Source organism: Heterodontus francisci, chromosome 19, assembly GCF_036365525.1.
Source record: "Heterodontus francisci isolate sHetFra1 chromosome 19, sHetFra1.hap1, whole genome shotgun sequence".
Taxonomy (NCBI): Eukaryota; Metazoa; Chordata; class Chondrichthyes; order Heterodontiformes; family Heterodontidae; genus Heterodontus; species Heterodontus francisci.
Window position 1 is genome coordinate 19,663,102 of NC_090389.1, and position 15,325 is coordinate 19,678,426.

At 44.3% G+C, this 15,325-nt stretch overlaps 1 protein-coding gene across 7 annotated transcripts in view; it reads right to left on the reverse strand.

The window, feature by feature from the left end:
• grip2b (glutamate receptor interacting protein 2b) overlaps positions 1–15,325 on the reverse strand; it is a 216,285-nt gene that overhangs the window by 97,089 nt on the left and 103,871 nt on the right. The gene's annotated exons all lie outside the window — the stretch shown is intronic.

Genomic DNA, 15,325 nt, shown 5'->3' on the forward strand with positions numbered 1-15,325 from the left:
GATTTCCAACATTCACAGGAGCCTGGGTCAGAAGATCAGCAGGTCGCTCTGACTGTCCACCCTAGTAAGTTTTATTACACCTACAGCTTAGACATAGGGACTTCTACATTGTCTGATCACACAACTTGTTTGCAATGCTTGAAATGCTTTGTCTGGAGGGTCACAAAATGCCCAATGTTGATTGCTGACACTGAACTCAAGTTGAAAAGGAACTTAAAATATTTCCTCAGAGCAATAAACATACAAGAAATTACACTTAAAAATTGATTTTAATTTCATTTCCCATAATGTTTCTTGAGGTTATCGAAAAATCAATTCAAGTGCACTGCTTACTTATCAGAATGATGTATTAGAGGAAAGTGGTTACTCTGCCCAGGAGCGTTTACTAAATGGAAAATTTATTTGCTTGTAGCTTTTGACTTTCTGATTGTAATATAATGACCTTTCATACAGAATTCTGAGAAATTTACAATCCATTTGTTTAATTCCAGTCCACCTCCCACTGCTTACTAAGTCCCAGTGAATCCCAGACAGCCACATACAGCACCAACCATTTACTGTTATCATCGGTGTCAATTAGATCCAAATGCATTGGGTGACTAGGATGTCTTCTATGTCTTGTCAAGCTCTAGTCTAACAGTTCCACAACACAGTGCTTCAAGGCTGTTGGACCTTAGATTGGTCTCATCTGCCCAATCTGCTGGAATCAGTCTTTGCATGCCAGTATAGACAAAACTTAATTCACCTAGAGTAGAAGACCCGATAGCTACCCTTGGCTGGTTTGGCCCACCCAAGCCGTCTAGACTTGTCTTGCCACTGGACCAAGATAGGTCAGGACAAGATAGTGAGGCTGACAATGCGCAACTCTCCCTCACTAAAATCCAATTCATGTGCAAGTCATGTTCATCATCTTTCTTCATCTATCATCCATAATCCATCTGTCACAAGTCCTGTGGCGATGGGCAAGCGACGTAGCAGCAGGTGTGGATTCACTGGGAGCTGTAGCCGTGACCCTGCACACAGGCAGCTTAGGCCATAGGGTCATTTTTCACTAGAAGGAAGCAGTAGTGGAACTCAGCAGCCCCCTGAGTGACTGAGCGGCCTTTTTTCAGGACCACATTGCTCATCACCCTAGAATGAGGAAGGGGCTAGAAAAGGTGCCCCAAATATTGTCTGTTTCACCTACCCTGGTCAGCAGGCCACAGCTGATGGGGATCCCATCAATGTGGTCATAAGTTAATCTTAAAAAAGAAAGTAAGAGTGGCACTGGTCACCATTGGTGCATGGAACGTGCGCATCCTCAAGTACAACGCCATAGCCAACAGGCCTGAGAGAAGAACTGCTCTTGTCGTTAGAGAGTTGGCTAGGTACAATACCCAGATCTCCATCCTCAGTGAGACTCGTCTACTTAAGGAGGGTCAGCTCAAGGAAATCGGAGCTGGTGACACATACTTATGGAGTGGCTGTGGAACAGAAGAACGGCGCGCTGATGTAGGCTTTCCTGTCATAAACAATCTCACCAGTAAGTTGACTTGCCTTCCCAGGGGTGTTAATGATGGTTTGGTGGTGCTTAAACTGCACATCCCAGCCCACCTCCACAGCAACAGGCAAGCAACTGTCATCAGTGTGTATGACCGTACCATAACCAACCCTGATGAAGTCGAGGATAAATTTTCTGATGATCTCCACTCCTCGATTGCTGCTGTGCCAAAGTCAAACAAGCTAATCATTCTTGGTGACTTTGACGCAAGAGTTGGTGCTGATCACCAGGCGTGGGGGGTTGGGTCATCTGTAAAAACGGAGTTGGCAGTTGAAACAGCAATAGTCTCCTCTTGCTGAAGATGTGTGCTGACTGTGATCTCTTAATCACCAACAAAGTTTTACACCTCCCTAACCACAACAAGACGTCTTGGATACACACTCATTCCATGCATTGGCATCTAATTGACCATGTCATCATCAGGCAGAGGGATAGGCAGGATGCAACATAAGTCATGTGCGGCACTGACTGCTGGACTGACTACCGTCTTATCACCCCAAAACTGAGCATCAAGTTCAATCCCCCTAGATGCCCCGAGGGCATGAAGGTCCAGAAGTGTCTCAATGTCCCACGGCTCAGACAGGCAGTCATGAAGGAATCTCTCTCAGAGAAACTCGAGAATCATCTGTGTACAGTGAAAATAGACACTCACTGCATCGAGGATGACTGGGTGACCTTCAGGGATCTAGTGTACTCTACTGCTCTAGAGATAGAATCATAGAAAGTTTAAGGCACAGAAAAAGGCCATTTGGCCCATCGTGTCTGTGCCAGCCGAAAAACGATCCACCCACTCTAATCCCACCTTCCAGAATGTGATCCGTAGCCCTGCAGATTACGACACTTGAGTACAGATTCAGACTCATTTTGAATGAGTTGAGGGTTTCTGCCTCAACTACCCTTTCAGGCAGTGAGTTCCAGACCTCCACCACCCTCTGGGTGAAAGGTTTTTCCTCATCTCCCCTCTAATTTTTCTACCAATCACTATAAATCTATGCCCCCTTATCACTGACCTCTCTGCTAAGGTAAATAGACCCTTCACTTACACTCTATCCAGGCCCCTCAAAATTTTGCACATTTCAATCAGATCTCCCCTCAGCCTTCTCTGTTCCAAGGAGAACTACACTAGCCTATCCAATCTTTCCTCATAGCTGCATTTTTCCAGTCCTGGCAACATCCTCGTAAATCTCTTCTGTATCCTCTCTAGTGCAATTACATCCTTTCAGTAACGAGGTGACCGGAACTGCACACCGTACTCGAGTTGTGCCTTAACCAATGAGTTATACAGTTCCAGCATAACCTCCCTGCTCTTATATTCTATGCTTCGGCTAATAAAGGAAAGGATTCCATATGCCTTCTTAACTACCTTATCGACCTGTCCTGCTACCTTCAGGGGTCTGTAGACATTCACTCCAAGGTCCCTCACATCCTCTACACTCCTCAGTATTTTCCCATTAATCGTGTATTCCTGTGCCTTGTTTGACCTCCCCAAATGCATCACCTCACACTTCTCCAGGTTGAATTCCATTTCTGCCCATCTGACCAGACCATCAATATCTTTCTGCAACCTGCAGCTATTCTCCTCGCTATCTACCACACGGCCAATCTTTGTGTTGTCTGCAAACTTCTTGATCATGCTCCCTACATTTACGTCCAAATCGTTAATATGTACCACAAAAAGCAGAGGACCCAGTACTGAGTCCTCCAGTCGCTAAAACACCCATCAACAATTACCCTTTGTTTCCTGCCACTGAGCCAATTTTGTATCCACCTTGCTGCATTTCCCTGAATCCCATGGGATTTTATTTTTTTAACCAATCTGCCATGTGGGACCTTGTCAAAAGCCTTGCTAAAATCCATGTAGACCACGTTAACTGCACTATCCTCATCTATCTTCCTTGTTACTTCTTCAAAAAATTTGATCAAGTTGGTCAAACAAGATCTTCCCTTAACAAATCCATGTTGACTATCCTTGATTAACCTGTGCCTTTCTAAGTGACAGTTTATCCTGTCTCTCAGAATAGATTCCAATAATTTGCCCACTACTGAGGTTAGACTGACTGGCCTGTAATTATTCCATCTATCCCTCGTTCCCTTTTTAAACAGAGGTACAATGCGAGCAGTTCTCCAATCCTCTGGCACCACACCTGTATCCAGTGAGGACTGGAAAATTATGGTCAGACCTTCCACTATTTCCTCTTTTGCTTCTTTTAACAGCCTTTGATATATTTCATCCGGCCCTAGTGATTTATCAACTTTCAAGGATGCTATTCCCATTAATCAGCATGATTTTACTAAAGGGAGATCCTGTTTAACAAATTTATCAAGAGTTTTTTTGAGGATGTAACTAGTAGAGTAAATAAAGGTGAACCAGTAGATGTAGTATACCTGGATTTCCAAAAGGCATTTGATAAGGTGCCACATAAAAGATTAATAGGCAAGATAAGGGCTCATGGTGTTGGAGTAATATATTAGCATGGATAGAGGATTGGTTAACAGATAGGAAACAGAGAGTGTACATAAATGGGGCATTTTCAAGTTGGCATGCAGAGAATAGTGGGGTGCCGCAAGGATCAGTGCCAGGGCCTCAGCTATTTACACTCTATATTAATGACTTGGATGAAGAGACAGAGAGTAATGTATCTAAGTTTGCTGATAATACAAAGCTCAGTGGAAAGGTTAGCTGTGGGGTGGACATAGAGAGGCTGCAAAGAGATATAAACAGGTTAAGTGAGTGAGCAACAGGACAGCAAATGGAGTATAATGTAAGGAAGTGTGAAGTTGTTCACTTTGGTTGTAAAATTGGAAAAGCAGAATATTTTTTAAAAGGTGTGAAACTGTTAAGTGTTGATGTTCAGAGAGACTTGGGGGTACTCGTACAAGGAGCGCACAAAGTTAACATGCAGGTGCAGCAGGCTATTAGGAAAGCAAATGGCATGTTGGCCTTTATTGCAAGGGGATTGGAGTACAAGAATAAAGAAGTCTTACTATAACTGTACAGGGCTTTGGTGAGACCGCACCTGGAATACTGTGTGCAGCTTTGGTCTCCACATCTAAGAAAGGATATACTTGCACTGGAGACAGTGCAGCGAAGATTCACTAAATTGGTCCCTGGGATGAGGGGGTTCCCCTATGATGAGAGGCTGAGTAAACTGGGCCTATATTCTCTGGAGTTTGGAAGAATGAGAGATGATCTAATTGAGACATACAAGATTCTGAAAGGGCTTGATGGGGTAGAAGCTGAGAGATTGTTCCCACTGGTCAGGGAATCTAGAACACGGGGACACAGTCTCAGGATAAGGGGTCAATTATTCAGGACTGAGATGAGGAGAAATTACTTCACTCAAAGGGTTGTGAATCTTTGGAATTCTCTACCCCAGAGGGTTGTGAATGCTCCATCATTGAATACATTTAAGGCTGGGATAGATAGATTTTTGGTCTTGCAGGGAATCAAGGGATATGGGGAGCGGGCAGGAAAGTAGAATTGAAGCCTGAGATCAGCCATGATCATATTGAATGGCAGAGCAGGCTCGATGGGGCATATGGTCTACTTCTGCTCCTATTTCTTGTGTTCTTGTGTTAATACCTCCTCTCTCCCTATGTTATCACATTCAATTCTTCACACCCCTCTTCCTTAACTACAATATCTGCATTATCCCCTTCTTTTGTGAAGACAGACGCAAAGTATTCATCAAGAACAATACCAACATCTTCCGCCCCTACACACAGGTTACCTTTTTGGTCTTTTATGGGCCTTACTCTCTCCTTAGTTATCCTCTTACTCTTAATGTAAAGATAAAACATCTTTGGGTTCACCTTGATTTTGCTTGCCAATATTCTTTCACGCCTTCTCTTTGCTTTCCTAATTTCCTTTTTGATTTCACTCCTCCACTTTCTGTGCTCCTAGAACCATCGAAAAATTACAGCACTGGAGGCCATTCAGCCCATCGTGTCCTTACTGGCCGAAAAATTAGCTGCCCAATCTAAGCCCACCTTCCATCACTTGGTCCATAGCCTTGCAGGTTACAGCACTTCAGGTGCATGTCCAGGTACCTTTTAAAAGAATTGAGGGTTTCTGCCTCCACCACCGTTCCTGGCAGCGATTTCCACCCACCACCCTCTGGGTGAAAAAGTTTTTCCTCATGTCCTCTCTAATCCTTCTACCAATCACCTTAAATCTGTGTCCCCGGTAATTGACCTCTCCGCTAGGGGAAACTGGTCCTTCCTGTCCACTCTATCTAGGTCCCTCATAACTTTGTACACTCTATTAAGTCACCCCTCAGCCTCCTCTGTTCTAAGGAAAACAACCCTAGCCTATCCAATCTTTCCTCATTACTGCAACTTTCAAATCCTGGCAACATTCTTGTAAATCTTCTCTGTACTCTCTCCAGAGCAATAAGTCCTTCCTGTAACGTAGTGACCAGAACTGTATGCAATACTCTAGCTGTGGCCTAACCAGCGTTTATACAGTCCCAGCATTACATCCCTGCTTTTGTATTCTATATCTCGGCCAATAAAGGAAAGCATTCCAAATGCCTTCTTCACCACTCTATCTACCTGACCTGCTACCTTCAGGGACTTGTGGACATGCACTCCAAGGTCTCTCACTTCTTCTACCCCTCTCAATATCCTCCCGTTTATTGTGTATTCCCTCGTTTTGTTTACCCTCCCCAAATGCATTACCTCACACTTCTCCAGATTGAATTCCATTTGCCTATTTTCTGCCCACTCAACCAAAGCACTGATATCATTCTGGAGTCTACATACATCCTCTTCACTATCAACTACACGGCCAATGTTTGTGTCATCAGCAAATTTCCCAATCATGCCTCCCACAGTTAAGTCCAAATCATTAATATATACCACAAACAGCAAGGGACCCAACACTGAGCCCTGTGGAACGCCACTGGAAACCGCTTTCCATTCACAAAAACATCCATCGGCTTCTACCCTTTGTTTCCTGTCACTGAGCTAATTTTGGATCCAACTTGCCACATTCCTCTGCATCACATGGGCTTTCATTTTACTGACCAGTCTGCCATGTGGGACCTTGTCAAATGCCTTACTATCTGCTCTGACACTGATTTACCTTCAAGTAGCTGTTTCCAGTTCACTTTCGCTAAATCACTCCTCAGTTTAGTAAAATTGGCCGTGCCCCAATTGAGAACTCTAACTCCTGTTCTATCTCTGAACTTTCCCATAATTATGTTAAAACTGACTGAATTATGATCACTATCACCAAAATGCTCTCCCACTGCCACTCCTGCCACCTGTTCAGCTTCATTTCCTAAAATTAAGTCTAAAACTCTCTTCTTGGACTTGCCACATACTGGGCAAAAAAGTTTTGAATGCACCTCAAGAATTCTGCTCCCTCAATTTCTTTCACACTAAAACTATCCCAATTAATATTGGGGTAATTAAAATCTCCTACTATTACTGCCCTATCGTTCCTGCCCTTCTCAGAGATTTGCCGACATATCTGTTTTTCTATCTCCCTCTGACTGTTTGGGGGGGGTCTATAGTACACTCCCACCAGTGTGATTGCCCCTATTTTGTTCCTTAGCTCAATCAATGGCCTCATTTGATGAATCTTCCAACATATCATCCCTCCTTACAGGTGTAATAGTTTCTTTGACCAAAATTGCCACTCCCCCTCCTTTCTTATCCCCCCTCCCTATCGCGTCTGAAAACCCTGTAACCAGGAACGTTGAACTGCCATTCCTGCCCCTCCTCAAGCCATGTTTCTGTAATAGCTATATCATCATACTGCCACGTGTCTATCTGTGCCCTCAGCTCATCTGCTTTATTTGCTATACTCCTTGCATTGAAATAGATACCCTTGAGCACTGCCAAACTCTTTTTTATTTTCTAACCCTCGTTTCTACTGTCTTCCAGAGTCATCCATTAAATTTCTGCCTTCCATTTTCATTTCTGCCAAACTAGTTTAAACCCTCCCCAACAGCACTAGCAAAATGTCCCGCAAGGAACTCAGTCCCTGCTCTGTTCAGGTGCAACCCGCCCGGCCTGTACAGGTCCCATCTCCCCAGATCTTTGGCCCTACCTCTTCTAAGCATCAAGATTGGTTCGATGAAAACAAGAAGGTGTTTCAGAAACTACTGGAGGTGAAACATCACCTCTGTAGGGCTTACCTCAATGACAAGTCATCACTATCCAAGTATCATAACATCCGCAGGACTGTCCAATGCTCAGAGAGATGCAAGACACTTGGCTGAATCAGAAAGCAGACGAATCCCAGCCAAATGCCGACCACAAAGTCTGGAAGAGATTCTACGATGCTCTGAAATCTGTCTACAGGCTGCAGTTTACTGGTTCATCACCAATCCTCGTTACCAACGGGTCAGCAGTGCTCACAGAAAAAGCCCAAACTCTAGAAAGATGGGCAGAGCACTTTAACCACATCCTCAATAGGCCTTCATCCATCAATGAAGAAGCTATCAACAGGGGCTGCCACAAGTTGCCTTCAACTGTTCTCTTGATGACCCTCCCACGCTGTTAGAAATGACAAAAGCTATGAAACTCCTGCCTAGCGACAAAGCTCCAGGAGCTGATGTTATTCTAGCTAACATCTACAAGGTTGGAGGTCTATGCCTCGTCAAGAAGCTCACTGAACTCCTTCAGTCTATGTGGGAGCAAGGAAACATCCTGTAAGAAAACAAAGATGCCTCCATTGTTCACCTATACAAGCAGAAAGGAACTCACCAATCTTGCGACAATCACAGAGGAATCTCACTCCTCTCCATTGCCAGCAAAATCTTTGCCTGAAGCCTTCTGAATCGCTTAGTATAACATCTTGATCAGGAACTGTTACCAGAGAGTCAGTGCAGTTTCAGAACACGTCGAGGAACCACAGATATGGTGTGTGCAGTGAGACAGCTCCAGGAGAAATGGCAAGAACAGAACATGGATATTTACACCACAATTGTTGACCTGACCAAAGCCTTCAACACAGTCGTGACGGCCTTTGGAAGGTAATGCAGAAACTCGGCTGTCCTGAGAAATTCATCACAATGGTTCGGCAGTTCCATGACGGTATGCTCACGTGTGTGCTGGGTGATGATGACCCATTCCCAGTCACTAATGGAGTTAAGCAGGGCTGCGTGCTAGCACCAACCCTCTTCATAATGTTTTCTTCCGCCATGCTCTCTGATGCCTTCCATGATGTTGATCCTGGCATCGAAATCAGATATCGCATGGATGAGAAGCAGCTCGATCTGATACAACTCCAGGCAAAATCCAAAGTTTCCAAGGACATACTTCACAATTTCCTGCTTGCTGATGACTGTGCATTAGTTGCTGGTTCAGAGCGGGATGTGCAATGCTGCATGGACTTGTTCTTCAATGCATGTGGCAACTTCAGCCGTATGATCAGCAAAAGAAAACTGAAGCAATGTACCAGCCTGATCTAGGAAAGCTCTATCTTGAGCTCAAGGTTTCAGCTCATGTCCAGAACCTGTCAGCAGCGGATCAGTTCACTTATCTCAGCAACACACTCTCTCGACCTGTCTATATCGAGGACGAGACACATGCATGAATCGCCAAAGCAAGCGTAGCCTTTGGCAGACTTCGAACATCAGTCTGGGAATGAACAGCAGTTAGTCTGCCTACCAAACTGAAAGTCTGTAGAGCAATAGCCCCGCCTATTCAACTCTATGCATGCAAGACGTGGACTGTGCACCAGGGTCATGCCAAGAAGCTCAACCACTTTCACTTGAGCTGCCTTCAGAAGCTTCTGAATATCAGATGGCAGGACAAAATACCAGACACTGAGGTGCTCACCCGAGCTGACATGCCAAGCATCCACACCATATTGGGACAGTCACAACTGAGTTGGGCTGGTCACGTAGCCAGAAAGCCTGACCCTCGCTTACCAAAGCGAATCTTCTATGGAGAGCGTGAGTTTGGGGTGTCCTCTCATGGTGGTCAAAGGAAGTGCTACAAGGACACTCTGAAAGCTTTGCTTAGGACTTTTGATATGAACCCGAAGTCCTGGGAGAAGCTCACCCAGGATCACTGCACCTGGCGCAACCCATAAAAAAAGGGTGTGACCTCCTTTGAAAGCAAGCACATATCAGAGACAGAGAGAAAATACAAGGAGAGGAAATACCGAGCCAGCAGCTCGTCCAAAACTCAATCATCTGCGACTATCCCGCTCTATTTGCAGCAGAACCTTATGAGTGCAGATCAGCCTTAACAGTCACCTACGTACCCACTGAAACCCTACCAAACACCCCAGATGATGGACATGGTCATCTTCGCCTCGAAGGATGAACAACAGGTGCCAATTACAAAGACATCACTTAAACCATATTCAACGCACTGACCACTTCAGGCAGTTCAGTACTTAACGGAATTTTTATGGTTGCATCCGATTGACATCTCACTTCATGACATAAAGAAAACTACCGAGTCATAAATAGAACCGAGACTTTGCTGCTGTGCTAGATCCTATTTCACATTAGACATATCAGCTGACTCAAGCTGCCTCAAGTCTCCAACTCCCAACAGCTTCCTGTAGTTAACAGCTGCTTGCACTGTTAACAACCATGGGATACAGTCAGAAAGTACAGCCCCACCACCTACAATCAGTACCCCTCTGCTCCAAGACTTCTAGATCTCCTGTAACTGCTGCAAGACCTTCTTGCTAGCTCATCGAACTCCTTGTCATTGCAGTTGCCATGCTGCAACTAGCGGGGGATGATGGGCAACTTCAGCACCTTCCAAACCTACGATCTCTACCACATAGAAGGACAAGGGCAGTGGTGCACGGGAACACCATCACCTCAAAGTTCCCCTCCAAGTCACACATCATCCTGACTTGGAAATTTATCACTGTTCCTAGGATCCAAATCCTAGAATTCCCTTCCAAACAGAACTGTGGGCATACCTGCACCACATAGACTACAATGGTTCAAGAGGGCGGCTCACCACCAACTTCTCAAGGGCAATTAGGGATGGGCAACAAACACTGGCCTTGCAGCGATGCCCACATCCTGAGAATGAATTTAAAAGAAATGTCTTGTTGTCCTGATGCCACATTGCCCGGCAGCTCCAGGAGGGTTGGAATTGTCATCTTTGCCACAGTGTTGTGCTTCTATTGATATCATTTCTTTATGTGTTTTTCTTGCCCAATTTTCTCTTATGAAATTATTTTGATTACATCGGCCACCTCGTGAAATAACTCCAAGTAAAGAACTGGTGATTTGGGTGACTTCACAGCGTAGACTGAAGGTTTCATTATAATGTCGCTTAATGTCTCCTCAGAGGCAATGGAAGAAGCTCGGTCTGACCCAACACTTTTCAGATCACCCAGCATTTTCACCACCCACCCCTCACACTTAACTTAGCACCAGCCCCAGCCCATCAATCAGTGGGCAATATTGTGAGCCCCACTTTCAGGGTAGATATATAGGAACACAGGAACAGGAGGAGGCCATCTCAAACTGGTACACAGCTTTGGAGACTACCGGGAGTGATAACACCATGAAGGAGCGCAGTCCAGATTATGGCACCAATGGACAAGGGACTGCACAGGGCAGAACAGCAAAGAGTGGAAATGTTGTGGCTACTTCCTTGACCAGTATGGTCTCAGTCCAACTAGGAAGGAGGTGTTATGGGATCTGGTGCTGGGAAATCAGGTGGGCCAAGTGGACCAAGTGTCTGTGGGGGAACACTTGGATAAGAGTGATCATTGTATCATCAGGTTTAGAGTAGTAACGGAGAAGAGCAAGGAACAATCTAAAATAGAACTTCTAAATTAGAACAGGGCTAACTTTAATGGGATGAGAGGGGATCTAAGCAGAGTAAAAAGGAACTAAAGATTGACAGGAAAAACTATAACAGAACAGTGGGTGCTCTGTGAGAAGGCCATATTTCAGGTACAGGCACGGTACATTTCAACAAGGGCGAAGGATAAGGGAACCAAAGCCAAGGCTCCTTGGACGATGAGGGAGACAGAGAATATGGTGAATCAAAAAAAGAGGGTGTATGATGTGTATCAGGTGAATTCTTCAAGTGAGAACCAGGTCAAATACAATAAGTTAAGAGGGGAAGTGAAGAGGAATTAAAGACTGGCAAAGAGAGAATATGAGAATAGAATGGCAGTTAACATAAAAGGGAACCCAAAAATCTTCTACCGGCATGTAAATAATAAACAGGTAGTAAGAGGTGAAGCCTATCAGGGACAAAAAGGGTGACATATGCTGAGAGGCACAAGGCAAGGCTAGAATACTTAATGAGTAATTTGTATTGGTAGAATAGGAAGAGGATGCTGACAAAATATCAGTAGAAGTGGAGATGGTAGGGGTAATGGATGGGATGAAAACTGATAGGTAGGATGTACAGGAGAGGCTGGCTATGCTAGGAGTGGATAAGTCGCCTGGTCCAGATGACTTGCATCCCAGGTTGCTTAAGGAAGTGGAAGTGGAGATAGCAGAAGGGCTTTCCATAATCGTCCAATCTTCCCTAGGTACGGGGAGATGCCAGAGGATTGGAAAGTGGCAAATGTGACACCCTTATTCAAGAAAGGGTGTAAGGACATTCCAAGTAACTACAGGCCAGTCAGCTTAACATCAGTGGTGGGTAAGGTTTTAGAAACAATGATCAGGGAAAAACATCAACAGGCACATGGAGAGGTTTGAGTTAATTAAGGAGGCCCATCATGGGTTTGTAAAAGGCAGATCCTGCTTGACTCATCTACTTGATTTTTTTTTGATGAAGGAAGTTGATGAAGGGAAAGCAACGGATGTTGTCTATTTGGATTTTTAAAAAGCATTGGACAAAATACCACATAAAAGGCTGGTTAACAAAATTGAGGCTCATGGAATAGGAAGGTCAGTGTCCAATTGGCTTAAGGACAGAAAACGACGAGTTGTGGTAAATGGTTGTTTTTCAGACTGGAGGATGGTAGACAGTGGTGCTCCCAAGGTTCAGTGCTAGGATCACAGCTTTTTTGATATATATAAATGAATATTGGAATAGAGAGTAAAATTTCAAAATTTGCCAATGATACCAAACTTGAAGATGTCGCAGACAGTGAGGATGAGACCAATTGACTGCCACAGGACATTAATAGGCTAGCAGAATGGGCAGACAAGTGGCAGATGGAATTTAATACGGACAAGTGTGAGGTGATGCATTTTGGCAGAAGGAATAGGTTCAGGCAATAATTAAATGACAGTTCTAATGAGTGTGCACGGACAGAGGGACCTGGGAGTACATGTGCATAGATCTTTGAGGGTGGCAGGACATATTGAGAGAGTGATTAGTAAAGCATATGGGATGTTGGGCTTTATAAATAGAGGCATTGAATACAAAAGCAGGGAGGTTATACCGAACCTTTATAAAGCTCTGGTTCAGCCATAACTAGTGTATTGCGTCCAGTTCTGGTCACCAAACTTTAGGAAGGATGTGAGGGTCTTTGAGAGTGTGCAGAGGAGGTTTACCAGAATGGTTCCAGGGATGGGAGATGTTAGGTTGAGTTGAGGAAACTGGGGTTGTTCTCCTTGGAGCAAAGGAGATTGAGGAGGGATTTTGATAGAGGTGTACACGATAATGGCAAGTTTAGATAAAGTAGACAAAGTAAAGGTGTTCCCATTAACTGATGGTATAAGGAATAGGAGACACAGATTTAAGGTTATAAAAACAAGAAATGCTGGAACCACTCAGCAGGTCTGGCAGCATCTGTGGAAAGAGAAGCAGAGTTAACGTTTCGGGTCAGTGACCCTTCATCGGAACTCAGATTTAAGGTTATTGGCAAGAGATCCAGGGGGGTTGTGAGGAAGAACTTTTTTACACAGTGAGTGGTAATGGCCTGGAACTCACTGCCTATGAGGGTAGTGGAAGTGGAGACAATGAATGATTTCAAAAGGAAATCGGATAGGCACTTGAGAGAAATAAACTTGCAGGGCTACAGGAGAGAGCAGGAGAATGGAACTGAATGGATAGCTCTACAGAGAGCTGGCATGAACTCAATGGGCTGACTGGCCTCCTTTTGTGCCATAATGATGATTCTATTACTCTATTTAGCCCCTCAAGCCTGTCGTACCATTCAATGAAATCATGGCTGATCTGTCACCCAACTCCGTATTTGCCTCATATCCCTTAATATTTTTGGTTAATGAAAATCTACCAATCTCAGATTTAAAATTACAATTGACCCAGCATCAATTGCTGTTTGAGGAACAGAGTTCCAAACTTATGCCACCCTTTGTGTGCCAACGTGTTTCCTAATTTCACTCCTGGAAGGTCTGGTTCTAAATTTTAGACAATGTCCCCTAGTCCTAGACTCCCCAACCAGCAGAAATAGTTTCTCTATTCTGTTCCCTTAATATCTTGAAAACTTCAATCAAATTGCCTCTTAACTTTCTAAATTCCAGGAAATACAACCTTAATTTGTGTAATCTTTCCTTCTAATTTAACCCTGGGAGCCCGGGTATCATTCTGGTAAATCTTTGCTGCATTCCCTCCAAGGTCAATATATCCTTCCTAAGGTGTGGTGCCCAGAACTGCTCACAGTACTCCAGGTGTGCTCTAACCAGGGCTTTGTATAGCTGAAACATGACTTCTACCTCCTTGTATTCTAGTCTTCTAGATATAAAGTCCAGCATTCCATGAGGTTTTTTATTATTTTCTGTACTTGTTCATGACATTTAATTATCTGTGCACCTGGATCCTCAAGTCTCTTTGCACCTCCATTGTTTCTAGCTTTTCACCATTTAGAATGTACCCTGTTCTATCCTTTATAGGTTCAAAGTGGATGGCCTCACATTTGCCTACATTAACATCCATTTGCCACAATTTTGTCCACTGGTAGCATCAAAGGTCATGCAGCAAAGCACAGGGAGCAGCAGCAGGGGAGGAGGCATTGGAGAAAGAAAGCAAAACGAAAGAAAGAAATTGTAATAGTAAGCAACTTTCACAACCTCATCGTGTCCTAAAATGCTTCATAGCCAATGAAGTACATTTGAAGTTTGGTCCCTGCTCTAATATAGGAAAGAGAGTAGCCAAATTCTGCAGAGCAAGATCCCACAAACCGCAATGTGATAATGACCAGACAATCTGTTGGTTCAGGGATAAATACTGGCCAGTTATTTGCCTCATTTCATTCTCCAGAACTAAATCAAGCTATGCTTCATCATTCATCGGACTGGAAGCGCACTGATCGTGTAAACAGTCCTCGATGCATTCGAAATAAATCTTCTCCCTGGTGTCTTGACCAATATTTATCCCTCAACCAACTGCGAAGCAACAGAATATCTGGTCATGTAAAGCTTTTTGGGATGTTCTGGGGTTGTGAAGGGTGCTGTGTAAATGCGAGTTCTATCCTTTTTTCTTTATCCAGTCTGTGCTTTTCCTAGGCTTTGGCTACTTGATGGTCACACCAGGTCCCTAAAGCTGATGGCCTTTCCATCTACCATCACTGCTGTTTCTTGGCAAGATCAGCACTGAAGTCTTTTATATGAATATCTGCAGTTTTTCTTCACCAATTCTTCATCCTCTGATGGTGCTGACTCTTTGTGCTGTCTCACGATTGCCGTCCGCTATCTCGTTTAAGTGCCCAAGATTCACATGTAAACCCTGACGGTAAACAACAACAAGCTGTTCGACCACAGGGGATGCACTGGAGCCAGGTCCGACCCTGTTCTCACCCAACGTCCAAAAGCGTACCTCTAAGCAAAGGTTTAACAAGCAGAGATCAGGAACAGGGAATTCTGATGGATTTGCTCCCCTCCTGCCCAGGCCACCTATAGTGCACCAATTAAGACTCCC